Below are 12,380 nucleotides of genomic sequence, written 5' to 3' on the forward strand. Positions count from 1 at the left end.
AACAATAGCAATACTTAATATTTAAGATAGAGTTGGAAAAACATTGAGAGACTACAACCAAAAAATATGAGAAACTCTCCACAACATAATTAAAGAAGAGAGTAAACAGCAAATAAAAACCTTGATCTTGTAACTCATTTATTCTCTTCCTCTCACATTGAGCATATTTACATCTCTCAATCTCCCACTATTTGCTCTTCCATTTCACTGTACTGCTGAAATAAATGAGTATCTGAAAGTCTCCACAACATGAATGTCAAAGCCGTTTATGTTGTGAGTTCTGTTACCATCTTTCTATTTCTCTGTTACCAGCTGGTTCTTTTTCCCTACTTTTTCTGTGAGGTTGCTTTCTCTCGTTATGCTGTTGTTGAAGAGGCTATTTGCTGGTATCGGTGGCGCTGTTATTCGTGCATTGGCTCGTCTTTCTTTCACAATTGTTTTTCTAGCACTTCTTGGAGAGCCCAAGCACAAGAAAGCATAAAAGACACATATTTTACAGGTTCAAAGTCATTGCTCATGATGCAATTGTGGAGTTAACATCGGTAACTGGAATAGACAGACAAGGGAACATACAACCCTCTGGCAGCACACAGTGGATCTTCCTGTTCACAGTGGATTACTATCAACACTCAATTAACAAAAAAGCTCATTAATAAATTCCTGATTTTCAATAATAAAAAAAGAGGAATTATTCAAAATAACAAGAAACAAAAGTGTTAAAAAACTATCTGTGAAAAGTTGGAAATTTTGAAACAAGAAAATAAAAGCAAAAGAAAAAATAATAAAAAGTGGCTACTCAAAATAATACAAACACATTTGCATAGAAAGTGATTTAAATTACAAAAAGTGCAAAACTTAAGATCCTGAACTTCGAAAGAAAAATAAATTGGTGTTTTAACCCTTATTCTTAAAGGTATGTTCATAAAAAATCAATAAAAAAGAAAGAACCAAAAATAAATGTGTGCAAATCAAAAGACTTAAGAAAAAACTTGCAAGCATTACAAGAAACACCAGTTCACCTGACCCAAACAGAAATATGCAAAGGAAAATAACTTTCTAAACACCTTGGTGGCCACATAAATTTCTCCTTTCAAAATGCAAGAAAAGAACAGGAGAATGTGGTGATATAAAAACATTAATCGACAAAATGGTGGCTGGTAAAAAATGTTTTGTAACAATGGTGAAAAAAAAATTATAGAAAAGGATTGAAAAAGAATTATTAAAAAATACTTTAGTTACCAAAAATTAAACGTGATTACAAAAATCATAAAAGAATAAAAATTAACTGGAACAATGACTAGAGTGAAAAGAAATAATTGCATAGAAAGAATACATTAAAAAAAAAAACTGAAAATAAGTGCCTTATTGGCAGAAGTCATTTAACCAATACAAAAAAAAGAACAAAGGATATTTGATGTAATCAATAATACGTGCAAAAATTTCAACATGATGAACTACGAAATCTGTTTTAAAAATGGAATTATTAAAAATATCAAATTAAATTTAAAATAAAAGCCTTGTCCAGAATTAAAGGGCAAATTTAAAAGATCTGAAAATTTCTAAGGACATCTTCAACTAATTAAGGGGATTATTTAATTTGCGTAAATTTTGTATATCCTTTATTTAAAAGCATTAAGTAATGGAAATAGTCAATTAAAAAAGTTATAGTTTATAAATCGAAAGTTTTGGCAACGTAAAAAAGTCACTATGAAATATACTGCAAAGAGAAAACGAAAAAGTCATCTAACTTCAGGAGCAATAAAATCAATTTTAGTGTTACTTGGTGTTTCATTTAAGTCCGAGTATAATACCTATATTTAAGACACCAAATTCATATTTTCACAAGAAAATGTGTCATTCAAAAATTTTATAAATTATACACTGAAAAAAATATTGTCATGAGGTCAAAGATTTTATGTCCTTAAAATACGAATGCAAATTTTTCTCTAATATACAGATTTTTTCCTTGTCCAAAAGTCGATAAACTTTGCAATAAAGTCGTATTCTCCTTATAATTAAGTGATTTGTCTTAAAAATGGATATCATAACATGAAAGAAAAATTATTTGGGGTAAGGTCAACTTGACTTTAAAAATTCAGAAAATTTCTTTAAAATTAATGAAATTTGTTGTCTTTCTGCATTTTGACTACAAAGCAAAAAATCGGTCAAATATATGTTAGGACTTGTTTTGCCAACACTTTATTTTAAAGACGTTTTTTACTTGAAACATAGCATAATTTCTACAGGAAGTCGAGTCCGAATTTGGAAAATAAAGTTGTCTTTAACTCGTTTTTAAAGGAAGAAAAAAAAAGCTGAAAAAACGAAAAATTAAAATTTGCTTCCTAGAAGCAAGTACGCAAACCCTAAATTTAAAGGAGAAATGTGTCTTAAAAGTATCCTTACTTGTATTCTCCGCTTCTTTGGCTCGGAATCAATACCAAAACTATTAAAGTAAAGACAAAATCTTTGGAACCGGGCATGCTTTTTTTTCAGTGTATGCAATGATTTCCAGCTTTAGTCCCAACTACCCCTTATTGATCCTATCCAGGAAAAATCTTCTTTCTACTAAAATCTTAATTAAAAGTAAACAAATCGACATTTTGCTAAGAAAAAGTCGAAAATTCGATTTTTGATGTTGGTCAAAATCGATTAGTCGACTTTTGATGTTGGTCATAATCGACTAATCAAAACTTTATATCAACCAAACATTAACGAAAAATAACAAAAGTCGAATTTGTATTGGAAGGAATATGATGTATCTCTTCTTATGTTGAAAATTCTCCAAAATAAAATTATCTCTTGCAATGACCACATGCAGAGATAATTTCATATACACATTGGTGGTCCTTCATCTTTTTTTTTCGTTATGAAATAAAACACTCTAAAAGTTCCACGCAATATTACCCTAATAAATATTTATTCAAAGTTAATTTCTTTATTATTTATTTCATAATTAAAATAGACTTAAAAGACATCAAAACACACAGAGAAGGAATATGATCACATCAACCATGTTTCAAGAGCATAATGTTACTTTTTCACGGGAAACATGTAACATGTTTGTCGAAACCATGTTATATTCTCGGAAATCATATATCTAATTTCGGAAAGCATGTTATGTTTGACGAGAAAAGAATATTTTTGCGGCAAAAATGTTACATAGTCGCCGTAAAAAAGTAACATAATGCTCTTGAAACATGTTTGAGGTGATCATATTCCTTCTCTGGGTGAAGTATAAAGAAGCATTAATTACAAAGGCAAATAAATAGAATAAGGTATTTATCTCAAGAAAAAAAAAATGAAGTCCTATCAAAAAAATGTGTATTAACGATTATCGAACTTTGCTACAACAATAAGTCCTAAACAATTTTTAACCCTCTCATGCCCAATATTGCCTATTGGCAAGATTGTGCTTATATGCTTCTAAGTCCCACTATTTTGATTTGTTCGCCATGCGATTTTTTGCATTATGTGACGAACCAGAATAGCTAGGACTTTGAATTGTATCAATTTCAGGAGTCAGGACTAACATATATAGCGCATTAAAAATTTTTAGACCCGTGCATTTTAATTCGGGTTAAATATATTTTTCTATAACAAACTATTAATAAAGAAGCAGGTGACATAAATAGTCGAACTTCTTATAGGCTTCAAAACCAAGATTCAAATTGGGAAAATTTGAAATGATTTTAAGGAATGTGTGATGAAAATTAGTTAAATTTTTTTCTTAAAAAAACTTTAAAATAGCGTATTTAAAAGCCGTAGCCATTGTGATGTTATAGATATGTAACCGACTTGCGCGTAGAAGGTGTTTAAGAAGACGGCTTACCTTAATCTCAGATTTAAAACCCACCAAAGCATATTTCAAAATCAGTATTTCAACATTATACCAGGGAGCCACCGTGGTGCAATGGTTAGCATGCCCGCCTAGCATACACAAGGTCGTGGGTTCGATTCCTGCTTCGACTGAATTCCAAAAAGTTTTTCAGCAGTGGATTATGCCACCTTAGTAATACTGGTGACATTTCTGAGGGTTTCAAAGCTTCTCCTAGTGGTTTCACTGCAATGTGGAACGCCGTTCGGACTCGGCTATAAAAATCAGATCCCTTGTCATTGAGCTTAACATGGAATCGGGCATCATTCAGTTCACCAATGTGGTATCACAATGGACTGAATAGTCTAAGTGAGCCTGATACATCGAGCTGCCACCTAACCTAACCTAACATTATACCAATTGACAATTTTGACGTAATATAAAAGTTGACTCGTATCCGATCCTAAACTTTCATAAATAATATTAAGGACAAATAATTGGACTACAATATTTGAAGTTTGTGAAAGAGGCATTTGAAATAAATTTTCCTCTCATGTAAATAAACAATTCTGGATCAAAAATAATACAGCTTTAAATAAGGCTAATATTTATATTGAGGATGATGAATCCTTGATTTAAAGTTTTTTTTTTTTTATTTTAAAATTAAGAAAATAATTTTAGTTTTAAGTGGCTATCATAATTTCACATCACACTACAATTGTTTTCTTAATATTTATAAAGTTCCCTAATATTTATACTGAGGATATCGCACCCTTGATTTAAAGTTTTTTTTTTTTTTTAATTTAAACAAAATATGGCCAATATTTATATTGGAGCTGTTCATTCTTTGCTTTAAAGTTTTTTTTTTTTAATTAAGAAAACAACTTTATTTAATTTCATTTCAATTTCTTTCATTTTGTGTTTTTCATTTTACATTTTTTATTCGTGATTTTCGTTTAATAAAATACCGCAAAACAAAATGACAAATTCAGAAAATGACATCTGTAGTCTAATACAAACGTTATATTACCTAAAGTTGGATTACTTTTTACAAATTTCTTTATTTCAAAGAAACCTTATATTTGGCTATGAATTAAGCCCCAAATCCTTAAGTTAAGCTCAAAATGTTTACATCCATGTAAACTTTGTATGGCTAACATTGAAATGGGTTGCACTATTTGACCAGCATCCCAACGAATTCCGTTAGGATTTCTGGGAAAAATTTACCAAAAAGACACAAAGCATCCATCATCAATGTATTTGGCCGTGGCGAAATTGTTACATTAGATTAATTTTCAAAATACTAAGAGCCCCCTTAAATGAGCCCTCTTTTATAAAAATATAGTAAAAAATTAGCCCCAAATCACAATAAACAAATTTAACTTCTTTAGATTTGATCATTTACCGATTAATGGACAAAAAAAAAAATAGAAACAAAGTTTCTAACAATTTATTTAAATTGAAGTGTAGCTTTCATTGATGAACAATTTAATCTGATAAATTACTATTGTTTGGAGTCTTTTAGAGCCATAGTTTAACGGTTCATTTATCAGAAGGCAATTACCACCTCTTTGTAAGCAATTACCCCTTCTCAACACAGAATGGAAATCAAAAGCTTAAGGCATTCAAATGATTAAGAAAAGTTCCCATATAAGATACTTTTCGATAAAAGAGAAAAAAAAAGAATTTCAACTAAACCCACAAGCATGATGAACCAAAGGCAACAGATATTGGACAAGGCACGAACAAACTTATTTTAGAGAAATTAAGGTCAATTGGAAATGAAATACATGCATAGATTATATATGGAAACAAATACCATAAGAACCTATTAAGCTTGGGTGATGAAATATTTGTTTCAACAGAAGGGGTATAGGAAAACCATGTAAAATAGAACAACTAAGATAGTGGTTAAATAAATTAACAAAAGAAATCAGACTGAGAGTTTCTTTTTGGTGTGGAACACATTTTTTAGAAAAGTGGGCGATATTGGTTTTTAATTATCATAAATTTTCCATTTTTAACTATCTTGTCTGTAAAACTATAACACAACTAGCTTCTGTAATAAGAAAAACTAGTCATATTTTTCCGTAATCTCTTCAAGAAATTGAATGAGTTCACTGAAGAAGATGTCGATGTTATAGCTGGATAACTAATGACAAAACTAGTTTAATATCTAATGGTGCTAAGCAGCTCGCCATGTACTATGGTGAAAGGAAAATATATAAAAGAAAATACTAAGCATGTAACAGAAACAAGTATTTATTTAACTGAACAAGAAATTTTCTTTGATTCTTTATTTTTTTACATTAATTTCAAATAAAAAAATATGTGACATTTTCTCGTAACCAGTTTGTTTCTTAAGTCTTTTGATTACTTTGTTTGAAGCAAAGAAACACTGTTATGATTGTTTTCAAACGCATGTTTGTCATTGGCCAATATTGTGAAAAATATGTGTAAGTTTGCATGAAAAATGTTCGGAATCATCTCTAATTACTAGAAAAGCTGCTCAAGGGGTTAAGAACGAACAATTACAAAAACAAAGGTGAAAGAAATTCCAACACAAATAAAAAAATCCATCGTGTATTTATAAAATACAGAAAAAACTTTGATTTGTAAAAAATATAGACAATTTGTAGGTGATTGCATGCAGGTTGATACTGATGTCAAGTACCAAGTTTTAAGGGAATGGGAAAATATTAAAAGACTTCTATAGTCGTAGAGATAGGTTTAAGTCGGAGCTTTGTATAATAAAGCTAACGCTACTATTTTTTTCGCTCAATGACCAGGTCCAAAAGGCGCTTAAAATTAAGGTAAAAACAATTAGTAAAGTTCGTCACTTACACTGAAAAAAATATTGTCGTGAGGTCAAAGATTTCATGTCTTTAAAATACGAATGCAAATTTTGCATTCGCATTTCTCTAGTATAAAGTTTTTTTCCTTGACCAAAGGTCGATAAACTTTTCAATGAAGTCGTATTGTCCTTATAATTAAGTGATTTGATTTAAAAATGGATATCATAACATGAAAGAAAAAATGTTTGGGCTAAGGTCAACTTGACTTTAATAATTTAGAAAAAATCTTTAAATTTAATGAAATTGTCTTTAAATTTGTTGTCTTTTTGCATCTTGACTACAAAGCAAAAAATCGTTCAAATATAGGACATGTTTTTCAACACTTTATTTTAAAGGCGTTTTTTACTTGAAACACAGCATAATTTCTACTAGAAGTCGAGTCTTAATTTGGAAAAGAAAGTCGTTGTTAACTTGTTTTTAAAGGACTTTGATAGCATATGAAGAAAAAAAGCAGCAAAAGCGAAAAATTAAAATTTGCTTCCTAGAAGCAAGTACACAAAACCCGATTTTAAAAGAGAATTGTGTCTTAAAAGTATCCTTACTTGTATTCTCCGCTTCTTTGGCTCGGAATCAATACCAAATTTTTTAAAGTAAAAACAAAATCTTTGGAACCGGGTATGCTTTTTTTTCAGTGTAAAAGCTTTCTGATGAACCAATTAATTTTGTAATTGAAACATATTTCAAATTCAGTTAATATTTCAAGGAAAAATATAAATTGCATTGTTATTTATTTTATTTCTTCAAGAAATTATAAACAAACTTTTTTTATTAAAACAGATGGAAGCTTCAACAAAGTTTCCTTTTAATCCACATACTTTCCCTAAAATTTTTTGGCAAATAAAATATCAAATTTATTTAAGCTTCATTTCCTACTTAGTGTTCATTCCCCTGATAGTGAAATTGGTGTTGGTTTTTATTTCCTATTTTCAATATGGGATGTCTAATGTGCCTTTCTGATGTACTAAAATGTAATGACTTTATACAATCATTCGCATTCCTTACTTAAAATCTGCCTTTGAGTGGTAAAATAATTTTACAAATTGACTTCCATTCAAGCAATTTCAAGCTCTTTTTAATGCCATTTCATGCCTTAATAATCACAAAACCTTCTCATATTCTGGGAATTAATGGAAAGTGAAATTTTTAATGATTTGACTACACGCGGATGTTTCTTCTTCTGCTCTAAAGGGAGGGGATAATAAAATTTATTAAAAAAAAAAAAAAAAACACAAAAAACGTAACGAATATAAATCATAACAAACACTTTGATTACACATGACCATGATGAAAGAAACCGACTGCTAAGAAACCAAAACAAAGATATTCAGAAACCCAGAAGATGAGAATGATGTGAGCAGAAATATCAAAACAAATTTGCCAATTGGTCAGTAAAACTTGAGAAAACACAAAATATTAAAGCAAAGAAAATGAAGTAATTTTCAAAATGATTGGCAATTTTTTGACAAGAAGCAAAAATAAAAAAAATAAGGTGGAGTTGAAACGTGTAGCAATATTGGCGGATAAATTCAAAAATTGGTTTTCAAAATTACATATGCTCAAGAAGCTACCAATAATTCGAAAGTTACTTAAGATATTTTTGTAAATGAAATTGAAAAGTTTAATCATTTCGATGGAATTTTGTAGACTTAAAAGGTGATGCAGAAGATTATCGACTCAGGATCGACAGAACACGCAAGAATTAATCTGGCGATTGCTTTACATGGAGGCTACATGTTATTATTGATTTATGTTGGATTCTAATGCCAGTTTAACAGCACCTGAGATCTGCAAACCTGAGCAAACCTGAATGAGCCGATATGAACCAATTTTGTTGAAACTATTGAATTTCTGATAAAAAAATCTACACAATTCTCAAAGGACCAAATCTAAAATTCGATTTATAACGAAGAAATTACTTTTTATGGGCGCATGACTGTAGGACGGCTCATCGTAAAATTGATAGACTCCGAATTATTTTACAATTTTTTACATTACTAAAAAAGCGTATTTATCTATATATTTTTTATTTTTGCTATTTTAAAAATTAAAATAAAGGATGTATCGTCAGAAAGGGAGCAGTGTCAGTCGTTTGTTACACTAACTTTTTAGTTGTCTCCATCCCTATTGTTCTCTCTTGTTTTTTGGTAGTTATTTTACTTTTACCGCCACAATTAATCCCACACTATTGATTGCATTTGCTTCCAATCATCATACAACACATCTTTATACTTTCCTCTTTCCAACCATATTCCAAGTGAGAAACCCAAAAACAAACATCATTAACACTTAAAACCGTTAGACTAACCACTAAATAGTCAACATTTGTTTGAGGGTTAACTAAGAACAAGACTGTGAAAGCCGGTAACAGATATCCAGTCAGACATTCAGTCAACTATACCAGCATATCAACACATGGTAGTATATGGATGGTTTAGGTTACAAGCAACACAAGAAAAGTCAACCATCCACCACCATTGGCAACACTTCGTGATATGGCCACGGTCATGGAAATCATCAACACATGCGTAAATCTTTCTTGGCTACCGTAAGCTGGCTGTGCCATACGCAACTCTCTTACAATGCTGTCGCCGCTAAAATAAAAACACCAAAGAAAGAAATTGTAACCCAAGAATAGCGAACCAAAAACCAATCCAAAGTGACCAACAACCAGTTTAGTAGTGTTGTAAGCCTTCACCACACATATATATTCCAGAGTTTTCTGTGTCAACCATAAATGCAGCTTAATTCTTTGAATTAGAAATGTTGTCGATGGGTCTTTTTGTTTTACTTTTTCTTCGGCATTTTGGGAGGGAGATGAAATGCTGGTGAGAAAGTGTTAAAAACAGCTGTTTTGGGCATTGCGTTGAAAGCTTGACAATGTTCAAATTTTAGTATATATTGGACTATTGTCTAGACAATCGGGCGATTGAGAGGGCATTGGTCGCATAATTATCATAACAGCATCCAAATCAAAAAAATAATACTGTTTTGTATATAATATAAATATTTAAAAAGTTAAGTCACTTATTGAAACAAATGCGTTTTAAAATAATACAGTTTTGTACGATATAGTCTTTCTTCCCGTTTCATTAAGAAAAGCTAATAAAGATTTAAAAGAGTATGCACCGTCAATTGAAATGGAATATATCATTTATTTGATTAAACGAAAGACTTAAGACACATACAATATTTTTTATAGGTTAGTTTATTTTTAATACATCGCTACTTTCTTAGAGTGTGGAAATAGTCTATCTATGATAATGCGCCTAGGATACCAAACGATGTCATTCGCTGACCTTTTTAAAAAATCTTCAGGGATTGATTGCTGAAGTGTAAGCCACCAGACAAGTACCCAATACTTCCTTCTAGTCCCTACCTTTCCGCTATTGATATTATGTACAAATACAAGGTGACTCTGAATTGACTTGCACAGTCTTCAATATTGGGCTTAAAGGCGTAAACCATATCCATTTGCCTATGTCCAAGTAATCCAGAGTACTCTCTGCATCATTCAATATATGTAGTTGGGAGGTGATAGAACTCCTCTATGGGGGTATATCTTAGAAAATCCTATATTTAAAGAAGATGAATTACTCTGTGACGTATAAATTTGGGATGTTCTTATCTAAATTCCATTTTACCTATATAATATTTTTATAAATAAAATATTTTTTTTTTAATAAATATTCAAAAATTAATTATTCTTATAACTTACGAAAGACCACATCCTAATCAAAATTATCATGCTTGGAGGTACATTCAATACTTTTCTAATATTTCATATTTAGTGTTTGTTTTTAAACTTTTTCTGTGATAAAACAATAGTGAAGATGAAGGCTTGTTTTCAACCACCAGAATCCTCTTCAACTGTCCACACTTGTGTTCCATGAAAACCTCAATATAAAAAATCATATAAAAGCATTATAAAAAATACCTCGATTGTATTTCTAGTTTATGGGATCTAACAAAATTTTACAATATCATCGCCATCTGCATTATGACCATTCAGTAAAAATGTTGCAAATCTGGGAAAATGCAATTCAAACAACAAGAATCTACAAAGAACCCTTTTATAAGATAAACTAAAATGTTGCAAGACTATAAATGAACAAAAAAGCCTGCGATAAAAACCACAAAACAACGATCAGAGACCATCCGCACAAAAAACCAATATCCCTAACAAAATTCCATAGAAAACAAACACTTTGTTGCCTATGATCAAATACTCCAAGTCCTGAAATCTGTAAAAAGCTTTAACGTTGTCTACTTACAACCGGGTTGTAAAACAATAACAATATTTTAGCACAATAGATCGACCTCCAAACGGAAACATGCAACCAATGAGGCAAACGAAATGTTAGAAGACTTAGAAAAGTGTGGCTAGAAACGTTGTAGCGATAACACCCGTTTACCAGTATTACCAAAAGTCAAGCCAAAGGAGAATTCAATAGGAACAAAGCATTTTGCAGCTACATTTTCAACAAAACATGAAAATTGTAATAACCAACACAAATACAAGGATGGCAAAGGCTAATACGTCCAGTACAGCCAGGACACAAAGAAAGATGATGTTCAAAACTTGATGCCATGACCAAAAACCAAACAACACAGCATCATGCTTTTATTCCTCAACAACTGTAACATTGGGTATAACAATTAGAACATTGTTACTGCAAGCGTTGCTAAGTGAAAGCAAGGCTGACTCAAGTGTCTATCCCAAAGTTGTCCTGAAGGCCAAGGGGTCCAGAAATGTTTTGGTCAAAATGAAACAAAAGGAGCTCTGGTATTACAAAGCTACTTGTGAAGAATTTCAACCTTAAAGTTCTTGTTAATCCAAACAATAACACCATGTTAAACAGCCACCACTATGGAAGGAACTATTTTTATGGCACTTTTGGGTTAAACCTAACACTAACTCCAACGCTAGGATAAGCCAAAGAATGATGGTGGATACCAGCAGTTGTGCCGCAGCGGGTTTCTTTGTGCATCAATACTTAAACTTAAGGAGAACTTAATAACGACCCGCAATCTTAATAATGACGAAAAGTATTTCAATGATCCCTGGTTTTAGATTAGAGGGCATAAAATTGCTTATATTGCAACATTTAGTAAAAGTGCTATATAATGCCACAAAGTTCAATCAACTAATGTGAATTACAATAATTTGAAGAGTATATGGAGAAGTGGACATTTCTAAAACAAAATTAAACAAAAAGAAAATTAAAATTATATTGAAACTATAATTGGTAGACTTTATAATTGTTTATTTAAAACTTTATAATAAAGCATGGAGACTACTCTCGTTTATGTAGATAATGAAATTTCAATAAATGGTCTGATAAACATGGCGGGAGAAATATGGAGATTTTCCGATTTTCCGCAACTTTTATCGAATTTGTCTTATATATTTTAAAAACTTATATTATCATTTACGACATTAGTTTGGAAACGTTTTCTATTAACATTCATATCTATCAATATCTCCACAGATGTGTTCAACTCTTCTTTGTCATCACATTGAGTCAAAAGACTTAAGACACAAACATTAGTTTCTCTCTACTCGTTAGTTAGTAAAACGAAAGACTTAAGACGCAAACGTTTCCACACATTTTGAAAAATGTCTCACCAACTTCAAATCACCGAAGTAACCATACCCCGACCATTCTCCAATCTCCTTCTAACAATCTCAAATTGAAATTTCCCTTTCTATT

The 12,380-nt window shown here is 30.8% G+C and overlaps 1 protein-coding gene across 1 annotated transcript in view; it reads left to right on the forward strand.

Annotated features, from left to right (window-relative positions):
• Positions 1 to 500: 500 nt before the first annotated feature.
• Positions 501 to 12,380, forward strand: part of tyn (trynity) — a 92,354-nt gene continuing 80,474 nt past the window's right edge. The window contains exon 1 of the mRNA XM_075303234.1: positions 501 to 913. The gene's annotated coding sequence lies outside the window, so the exon portion shown is untranslated. The remainder of the gene's footprint in view (positions 914 to 12,380) is intronic.

Source organism: Haematobia irritans, chromosome 3 (genome assembly GCF_050003625.1).
Source record: "Haematobia irritans isolate KBUSLIRL chromosome 3, ASM5000362v1, whole genome shotgun sequence".
NCBI lineage: Eukaryota > Metazoa > Arthropoda > Insecta > Diptera > Muscidae > Haematobia > Haematobia irritans.